Source organism: Cydia strobilella, chromosome 17 (genome assembly GCF_947568885.1).
Source record: "Cydia strobilella chromosome 17, ilCydStro3.1, whole genome shotgun sequence".
Classification (NCBI taxonomy): Eukaryota; Metazoa; Arthropoda; class Insecta; order Lepidoptera; family Tortricidae; genus Cydia; species Cydia strobilella.
Window position 1 is genome coordinate 11,639,675 of NC_086057.1, and position 11,157 is coordinate 11,650,831.

Below are 11,157 nucleotides of genomic sequence, written 5' to 3' on the forward strand. Positions count from 1 at the left end.
GGCGATGTCAGTGGAGTGCTTTAAGAGCTTTAGAGGCGGACTCGTTACTTACATTTTATAACCTTGCTAAATAATTACACCATCACTACTAAAATGTCGTACCTAAAAGGAATGCTTTGGGCAAATACGTCATTCTCTGTAAATACTTTAGAATAAAAGTGCTATTGGTAAGCTGCATAATAGTACATTATTGTCGAGGCTCGGAAGTAGCTACTTGCTGGCTGAGGATTCGTTTTAAACGGACGACCTTGGGAGTCCGTTTAATTGAATCCGAAGCCAGCAAGTAGCCTTCCAGCCGAGTCATATATAGTGCTTTTCTCAAAAATGGCGCAATAAACACAAATATAATAGAAATATTTTACAGAAGCAACGTTATTATGTATATATTTTCACAGAAAAAAGTAAAAAGATTTGCTTTGCCGCCTTTTTATTTTTTTAATTAAAAATAGAAGTGTATTTTTCTGCTGAAAATACGCCAACCTATTTGAGACACCAAAATAGTCGCGGTACCAACATTGTAATAATAAGTACTGATCATCTGTTTGGCTGTTTAATGGACCTATGCCTTCATTTGATATGGCCACTCCAACTTTTAAAAAGTTTGGAACTCGACAAATAATGGAATTTGTATGCAACATTGCAGTCCCGAAATCGAGACTGCAATGTTTTTTACTTTTTAATTTTTTGACTGACCATAAACTACGCACTTCGCGACCTACTTTTTAACCGGCAACGTCGACTTTGCCGTCCATTTTTGAGAAAAATATATTAATGGTTTGATTTATTTGATATCAGTCGTAAAACGACAGTTAAATGCTGTGGGGTATAAAATAAATGGTGCATTCAAGTCATACAACGTTTTGTTTACAACTATCATATTGTCTTCGGTTACCACGATAGTTGCTCATGAAATAAAACTATGGAAACGGATTATATCGCGTATATTGAATTTATAATACATCCCGACGTATCCCTTTACTTTTATTTTTGCACTTTGTAGCTTTTCCTCAGTCACCCGTTGACCACGAACGTAAAGGGTTCGAAACGTCGGGATGTATTATAAATTCAATATACGCGATATAGTCCGTTTTCATAGTTTTAGATATATATCTACAAAAATATCCTGTTATATGTGGTTTATAGTCTAGTAATGAATTTCTGCAAAATGATAAAGATACGATTTTATGTATAGCACGGACAGTTAACGTACAAAATGTTATTGTACCTAATACAATAATGTTCTGAATTAAAGTAAAAGTTGCCTTTGAAGTCGTATAGTACAAAAAATTGCATTAATTTTGTTATTGTTTTTTTATATGCGAGCGGCACAAGATCGGTCGGAGTGGCGAGCCTTGGGGGAGGCCTATGTCCAGCAGTGAACGTCTATCGGCTGACATGAATGATGATGATCTTTATACCTTATCAATTATTTTCCTGTAACGTAAAACCACCTAAGAATAGTCCGGTACCACAACTATGGTCGATAAGTTCAACACGTAAATACCAGTGTACTTTTTGGATTTGTCTGTCTTTCTTCCATTTTTAGGGTTCCGTAGCCAAAGGGTAAAAACGGGACCCTATTACTAAGACTCCTCTGTCCGTCTGTCCTTCTGTCTGTCACCAGACTGTATCTCATGAACCGTGATAGCTAGACAGTTGAAATTTTCGCAGATGATGTATTTCTGTTGCCGCTATAACAACAAATACTAAAAACATAATGAAATAAATATTTAAGTGGGGCTCCCATACAACAAACGTTATTTTTTTGCCGTTTTTTGCGTAATGGTACGGAACAACCTTCGTGCGCGAGTCCGACTCGCACTTGGCCGGTTTTTTTTTCGCATAGAAATACGACATTAGAATAATAGTCACACCTAGGGGCCAATTTTTGAATTTCAACCGCTCGACTTCGATTAAATTTCGTTCAATATTATTTCCACTACTAGGCGTTTAAATTATACTAATTGAATTGAAAACGAGTGGTCAACACCATTAGATTCCCAATTTCTATCGCTTATATTTCAAAAATAGCGTTTCGACGTTTTCCACAGATTTTCGAATGACGAACTCGAGCACTCGAAATTCAAAAATTGGCCCTCTAAACGAAGACATTCGAGTTAATTTTGAACCATAGTTGAGAGCGTTTGGACTATGGTTAGGTGATTTTACGTTATACATATACTTTGTTCTTAAATTTGATTCTACTAAATAATATACCTAATACGTACGTACCGACATAATGGTAATGATTAACGTGGCATCCTTAACCAGTCCTGTTCCCCAGGGTCCCGCCAAACGGCAACATTGACCATTAAGCACATCACCAAGATGCCGTAAAAAACCTCAACCGGAACTCTCACTTCCCAAGAACCGTGCTTACGAGGAAATACCTTTTTTTACAAGACATTTCGAGTGCGCGTGCCAACACTAACGTAAGTTTCAATGACACGTATAGCTGTCCCTGTCACACTGGTAGGGTCGTTCACAAACTACGTGAGGCATTTAGGAGGAGGACAGCGGTGTCTGGGCTTTTTTAGGATGCACCGTGAAAAGGTCTAATTTAAGGACCATACTTAGGTAAAGTATGGCGCGTCCAGCAGGACGATTAAGATCTGGCGTGATATCACATACAATCTAAATAAGTACAGGAAAAAAGTATATGACTGTATATTTTTACATATACGATGCTTATTTGTGTAGTTTATATAGGTATAATATATAATGAGAATGCCTTAAGGCATTAATTTCGCCTTCGTTTTCACGTTTGTAAAATGACGACGCCGTTTGTAAAATGCCGAAAGCAAATAATAAAAAGTCCGCATTTTGTAAAAAAAACCTTATGACATTAACAGCGCCGTTTATTTTGGTCGTATTAGTTCTTAGGTCTTTAATTTACCACGCGTGGCGCTGCACATCAAAACTATGGATGGTATAGAAAGGATCGCAATTTCTTATGGCAGAATTGTTGTAAAAGTGACCGCGTTAAGCTTTAAATAATAGTTCCTAATCTCTCCGGTGGCGCTAGTTAGGCTCTGGGACATGAGTATAACATGAACCATATAAGGCAACAAATAACCCGATCAAATTACGTAGGTTGTTTTTGGTAGTATTTCGGTGTATGGTGGCGCCGCCTAATTACTGTTTTTTGATGGACACTTTTCATACATAGAGATTTGGCTCCTTTATACAGTCTCCATGATCAAAACTATGAAAAACGTTGGGTTGTCCATCAAATCTGGAGTTCGTCGGACTGCTTCGCGGGGCTCCTATTTCTGGGCGGTTTACCCTTCGGGCATCTGAAGTTGCCTAACGAACCTAAACTACCTTTTTCATAGAAACAATTAACGATTTCAAAAAACGCACCCGTAACGGACGTATGCAGTATGCCAAAAAAATCACAAATAATTCGTAGTATAACAACGTGAGAGGATATTACGGTTTGTTTTGCGGTTTTTGAAATAAATAGATTCTTTGTTCCTCCTCCATACATTTTCTTCGAAAAAAAAAACATAACTTTATGCCAAATCTTCCCAAATTCAAAAGTTTCCATAACAATGCTGAGCAAAACCTTCAAATTTCAGCCCACCGTGCTCCGTCTAGTTAAGTTGTGAAGGAAATGTTTTTGGAAAAGAAACAGTACGGTGGGACCATGGTAAAAATAAATTACCCGTTTTCACGTTTGTAAATTGACGACGCCGTTTGTAAACGGCGGATTCTTACAATTTGCCTGCGACATATATACCAACTAGATATAGTTCAATTCTACATCTACGGTCAACAAGTTCATATCGTAAGTACGATCAATACCAATATTATTTTTGATGTTTTGAATGAGTTTGTTTATTTAAACATATTTTGAATTAGAACTGCGACATTTTAATAATAGTCACACCTGAACGGAGATATTCGAATTACATAATTTTGGACCATAGTTGGGAGCTTTCGGCCTAGGTATAAGTTGGATGGTTTTACGGTATTACGTATTTTAAGAACGGTCCCTCTTCAGGTATACTCAATATACCTGTCCTTATCAGACACGAAGGGCACAAAAAGTGCTGACCACTCGAGTTTTGAGTGCAGTCTCCATTGTCTAGCCAACAATGCGGCACTTATGCTGTGTGCTTATCTCAGAAACGGACCTATGCATACTTGATTCGGCACTTCCTTGAGCAAGGCTTTGTTAAGGGTTTTTTGGTGATAATTATTTTACAGCACTGTATATATCATATTGTTGGGTGTAAACTATTTGGTTTTAAAATGCAGATGGTGCCATACAATTGACTTTAGTTTCTCAGGCAGGTATTAGATTGGGATATGCATGCAGTTTTAAAGATAATCTTATACCTTTAAACGAGCAATTGTGTCTATAGTACCTATATGTATTTATTTATATATTTTGGGGATCTCGGAAACGGCTCTACCGATTTCGATGAAATTTGCTATATGGGAGTTTTCGGGGGCGAAAAATCGATTTAGCTAGGTCTTATCTCTAGGAAAACGCGCACCTTTGTGTTTTTATATGTTTTCCGAGCAAAGCTCGGTCTCCCAGATATTAATAGTCATTATATGCGGACATGTATTTTTGTAAGTTCGATAAGAAGAGCAAAAGTTCGTAATTTTTTACGACGGTAATAATTTTATTACGACGGACAAGACGAAACTATATGTGTTTCGTTTTTGCCATTTTGGCTGTGGCGTGGAGTCCACGCTGTGGACTATTAAAAAAACCGGCCAAGTGCGAGTCGGACTCGCCCACCGAGGGTTCCGTACTTTTTATTTATTTGTTGTTAAAGCGGCAACAAAAATACATCATCTGTGAAAATTTCAACTGTCTAGCTATGTTCGTGAGATACAGCCTGGTGACAGACAGACGGACAGACGGACAGCGGAGTCTTAGTAATAGGGTCCCGTTTTTACCCTTTGGGTACGGAGCCCTAAAAAGTATCAGTTGCTATTTTATGGCAGAACTCTCCATTATGCGTGGCCCAACACGCACTTGGCCGGTTTTTAGATTACCTCCGCCGAGCTTTTATTAATGCGAGTAGGCATTGCAATTAATAATTAAAGTTGATCGACTTATTCAGCGTGTTGTCTTGAAAAATATGATCTAATTTTACTCTTATTCAGCACATCGAAACTCGAAAGTTTCACCGCATTGGCATGATATTGACATTTAATATTTAGTACGACATTTAGGGATTAAAAGTTTCTTTCCTCTTTTGATGACTTGGCGTCACGTTAATATCCACCCCTAAGTTTGACGTCAATGGTTATTTTTGGCACATTACTCAGGGTTATATACAACCCTGGTATAAGGTAAGTATAATTATTCTTTTATGAAAATTAGGGGACGAAATTTCAACGGTCATTAGGGCAGGGTTTAGTCGGCACCGGTAGGTGATGTCGATGAGTGCGGCGGCGGCAGTCCTGGGTTTGGGTTCTCATCCCGTTTAGAGAACTACGATAGAACGGAAGATATGACCGTCGCGTGGGTTTTTTTTATCTTAAATACTCTGAATATTCTTCTGTTTAATTTTTTTATCGTCAAATCCGCAATATGACTAGCTATTTTATATTAAAATTATTGATCTCCGGGGCATTTTGACGATTGTGTTATTTTTATTGAGCCAACGTTGAACCTTTAAAAATTTTGTTTGGAGTTTGCCCTTGCAAATAAAGTCGTTTCCGTGTGATTTTTTTGATTGCATTTGCTTTTGATTAAAACGTTATTTTTTACGTTCAATATAAAAACTACAATTGTGTCGCTTAATTTCAACCTCGGGTAAATCCATTCGACCCACCTAGGAAATATCTTCCCTATTACCTTTTCTTAATACCAAAATCGCAAAACCTGACAGTTGGATTTACCCGAGTTTGAAGTTAAGCGACTCAATTATGCTTTGTTACGTTTTCTTTATATTTAAGTTTTTTATATTTTTATAATTTTAAGTTTTATATATTTAAGTTTTTTATATCAATCTTCCCGTTTTTGGCGGTAGGCACTCAGGACATCAAACCGTAATGGGCAGCCCTGTGACTGCCGTTTTGTAACACTCGTTCACATGTTTACCAAAATCACGCGAGTGCTCATGAATGGCCACTTCTGACCTAATTCTTGTCATTTGGCAGCTGCGTAGGTGTACGTATAACATGAAAACATAGACAGTTAAACAAGTTATTATTAAGACAGGTACTCGTAAGTATCATTAAAAAGACGCATTCCAGATCAAATATTTTATTCGATTTCCATATTTTTTATTTTTATGTTAACTTATATTGTTATTTATTTTCGTCAACTGAAGTAGTTTAATGTTTATGATTGTATTTTTATTATTACTAAACTTAATTAGTGTTAAGGCAATATTAATTTTGTACGCCAATAGGCAAAGCAGATACTTCTGTTTGTGTATTAAGACCCTATTATATGTTATACAAATAAACGTATATTCAATGTTGGCGATATAACATAGAATAGCATATAGATAACTGATGTAACATATAAGTCATATAACCTACCTATAACAACACACTCAAATTGCAGTAATTTTTACGATATAAATAGGATAGGCAAACGAGCAGACGAATCGGCTGACAATAAGCGATAACCGTCGCCCATGGACACGAGAGGGATCAGCATATCTTTTTCGAAATGAGTTAACTTCACTTATTGCAACAATCATCATCTATTTCATCTCTCTCAGCGAGCCAATACAAAAAATACACTCAAGTCAACGAAACCTCTTTGTATGGACATATTCAGTCAATACGAGTATGACGTTTTCAATGCTCTAGTCTGGAGATATAATACTACATATAGATAATAGATACCATTGAGATCTGGTGACGTGATTCTCGAAAATAGTGAATGAGACTTGACTTTGAGTAGAGATTGATAATCTTTAATATTTGCTAGTCTCTGATAATACCGAAAACCTATATTTGTACCTTCATTGGGCGTTGTCTGACATTGCGTGTCCAAACCTATTAGGTGTATTAACGACTAAAATAAAAAAGATATCAAATATCGCATTTATATATTACTGGGCCCTATTTGACGTTATGTTTCGACTGCTCATGAAATCGCAAAAATTGTCACAAATCTTGTACAGATGTCAAAGCTGCATTAGTTACTGTTGCGGCGTCGTTGTTACCGTCGCTGTATCTGTCAATTTCCTTGATAAAACGAATGACGTTCGCCGCCGCATTACTGCCGCAATTATGAAGTTCATTCTGTCACTCGTTATATCAAGGATATTGACAAATACAGCGACGGTAACAACGACGCCGCAACAGTTACGCAGCTGCAGTTGACTTACGAGCATCACCTTTAGTATTCAATCAATTTATTTTTATCGCTTATGAGTTTTAAACATTTTTGACGTTTTCAACCAAAAGGTACCACATTGTCGCTTGGTGATAAGGTTGATTTCTAATTGAAGCTATATGGAAATAGCGCCTTACTGACAAGCGACAATAAGTACCCTTTTGCTTGAAAATGGCACAATTTTACTTATTTATTATAACACACCTTAAAAAAAAGTTGAAATTAGACCTAAAACAAATTAAAACTAATAAAAATAAATTAAATTACAAACTAAACTAAAACTACCTAAAAAGTGAAAGCCTACAAATAGAAAATTTGACTTAATATGTGGAGTACTGGCCATGTATCTTATATTTAATGGTTATTATGTTGATCACTGAAATGTTAATGTTTCTCAAAATGTAATGTTTTTCTATTTTGGGTAGCCATGTAAAATGTAGATATGGTCGATATGTCACATGAAATTCAAAATGCACGAGTGCTGGCACCGGAAGTAAACAAGTACCTATATAAATAAATATTTAAAAAATGTACAAAGTTACTAACTCCTTGTAAGGTCTAATAAATACAAGCTGACTTGGCTTGGACCTACCAGCAATAAATTTTATATGTCAGTGACGTACGAAAACATCACATATGCCACGTTGACATCATTTACGTCCATATCTCCTAAAGAGGCTTTACAGTATTCAAAACGCAACGTCCTCCGCCGAGCAAAACATTTATCATTTGAGAAAAAAAACAAAACACGTGCCACGGCCTTTAGAACTTATATGTATTCAACCAACATAAACATACACTCAAAATATGTATACGCCTTTCGCCTTATTACAACGGGATAAGGTGCAAAAGAGTTAATATGTTTTTGACGTCGATCCTACATTTCTCAATGGTCTTATAGCTTCGTGTAATCCCGTTTGTCGCGAGCTAGCGACTCGCGTCTAAAAAACCGGTATAGCTAGATCTGTAACAACTATGCATAATAGAAAACCGGCCAAGTGCGAGTCGGACTCACGGACCGAGGGTTCCGTACTTTTTAATATTTGTTGTTATAGCGGCAACAGAAATACATCATCTGTGAAAATTTCAACTGTCTAGCTATCACGGTTCATGAGATACAGCCTGGTGACAGATAGACAGACGGACAGCGGAGTCTTAGTAAAAGGGTTCCGGTTTAACCCTTTGGGTACGGAACCCTAAAAACGCTCTTAAAGTGGTTCTCTAAAGCCTTTCTAGCAAGTCCTCGGTAAGCAGTCAGAATCACACCCTTGCGCGTAAAAAACATATGTATAGCTACGAGCTGCAGGTAGGCATGTATAGTACGATAGCGACTGTCCGTTCATTCATAAGAAGCGGTTCATTCATGCGGGCGCGAGGACAGTGAATGGGAGGGAGCGAGACGCCAGATAAAGCTGCGTTATATTGTATAGACAATGGAATTTCATGAAATCGTGTTCTACGAAATACTTGAATGGCATTGTTTTGTTGAGTGCCCATTGAAGTCGTAGTGGTGATCAACGGTTTAAGGGTGAATACGCAATCCTTTTTTGGTTTAAGTATTCTAACATGTAATGTGTTAAGAGGAAAGAGAACGGCCGTTTCTCCATACAAACGTACTCCCCATTTTCCTCTCTGGATATGAATTTATGGAAAATATTTATACATGATTTGATGCATATTAATCATAGCTGCCTCTACGTTTGACTATTTTGGATTTTTTGATTATTATAAAAATTAAGGGCGAAAATCAGATTTCATACAAACTTTTAAATGCTCCTACCTCTTATAATAATATAAATTCGAAAAAAATCCAACGTAGGAGCATAGCTGTGGCCAGGGCAGGCCAATTCGAACGTACCTCCACTGATATGATTCAAATATCATGCTGATGTCAGTAGGTATTGCCTTGCATATACCTATATGTATTATTAATTTAATAATTGTTTTGTTATAAACTGTAATAGATGTCATATATTAAAGAAAAATTGACAAAGCCCTCCAAAAGGATTTATAATTTATATTATATAGTAGTGTGACTACTTAAAAAACACAAATCAAAACATTTAATTTAAAATAATTTGATTTGTTCCCAGAGTTGTTCCATTGTTTTTGTTCTTCTAATTGTAAATAATTTTTGAATATGACGATGTACAATTACTACAATTAAAATATATTCTATTCTATTCTACACTTTCGAATTGGCTGTATGACTTCGTAAATGTCAAGACAAGATTATTGTTACTAGGCGAGTTGAAACAAGTTTAGTTTAAGATGTTCGACGCGTTCGGTGTCTTGATAATTGAAGGAGTCCCCACATTTTTAATGGTTAATAATTACGAATTTGTCCTAATATTATAGGTATTATCATGGGTATTATTTACGTAACAGATACACTGTAGATGCACAATTGCACATACGTAACGCGGCAATAAGTATACAAAAATAATTAAAAAGAAAAACTTAATTCAAGCTTAGGTTATTCAAGTTGGCGATGATAGTGGACACCGCTTTATATCAGAGCAACAAGATTGTGTAGAAAAACATCATCGGTAGGAAGTCAGGCCCGCGCGGCCGCAAACGGTCTTGATCCTCGGAAGACGCAATTATTTTCTTATACAAACTTATGTTTTCCGAGCTTTTGAAAAATCTTCATTTTCTAATTGATGTATCATGTAGGAGAGGTATTTGAACGTCGATTGAGATTTTTTTTGGGATAATACATTACCCCAATGATTATAATGTATAATATTCTGGAAATGAATAAATAATTATATAGAAACAAAAAAATTCTATTGACCCACACCTATTTTAATTTGACGATCGCCATGAGACATCTGTATGAAGAACATTGTCTTCCTTTGCTATTATTTAATATTGTTAATAATTGAGTTAATTATTCAACTAGTAATGATGGTTTTTAAATTGCGTATTTGATTGGCATTTGTATATAATCAATATTTGCTTACTAACTTGACGATCATAATATGAATTCGTATAGATTAGTCTAGAGTAACTTATATTGTAACTTACTATAATGAAATAAATAAATATGTCTACTTTGAACTGAACTACTTTGATAAAATTTTGAACGATTGAACCACAATATTTTTACGACAGTGCCAGTTGCACCATCCGCACTTGACAGACAGATCAACGTCACCGGCCGCGCCGCGGCGGTTTACTATGAAACTTTCCATACAATAAAATTTAGCGAACTCTTTAACGATTACAAACAGTTTGGTGCAACCGACCCTTATAATTGCTTTTCAAAAACATAACGTTGTTAGAATTATTCGTGTTACTTACTTTTTCACAAGTTTCAGAATGTCATGTGGCAGTAGAAACATTTACGACATACAATATTTCATACTTATAGTACTTACTAACTTTAAATTACGCCCATGTAATCTCAAGGTTCGTGTCATTTTGCTTACCTGAAAAAAAAAAAAAAGATTTTTAAAGTTAGATTTTAAAAAGCTAACAATAAATATAATAGGGATGTTGAGATGAATCGCGAATTTATAAAATTTTATGCTTTTACCATAGCAGGGAATATTAGAATGCTGAAAATCATATTTCGTTAGTGTAAATATGCGTAATAAATAAATTAAAAGTATTTAAAATAATGCCCAGCATCACGTGACTGCGAACGCAAACCGGAGCGCGCGACGTCACGGCATGAGAAACGCGCACAGACAAATGGTCAAACCTGGTGGTCCTCTGGCACCGACAGTCGTTTGTTTATCACCTCGTTACGTCATCCAGATCACGTAACAGCTTGGCGCGTTTTTGCGCGAAATTTAAACACAACTAATTAACGTCGATTTTTTATT

At 36.1% G+C, this 11,157-nt stretch overlaps 2 protein-coding genes across 2 annotated transcripts in view; one reads left to right on the forward strand and one right to left on the reverse strand.

The window, feature by feature from the left end:
* LOC134748710 (polyubiquitin-A) overlaps positions 1–11,157 on the forward strand; it is a 272,025-nt gene that overhangs the window by 152,631 nt on the left and 108,237 nt on the right. The gene's annotated exons all lie outside the window — the stretch shown is intronic.
* LOC134748711 (elongation factor-like GTPase 1) overlaps positions 1–11,157 on the reverse strand; it is a 210,122-nt gene that overhangs the window by 19,909 nt on the left and 179,056 nt on the right. The gene's annotated exons all lie outside the window — the stretch shown is intronic.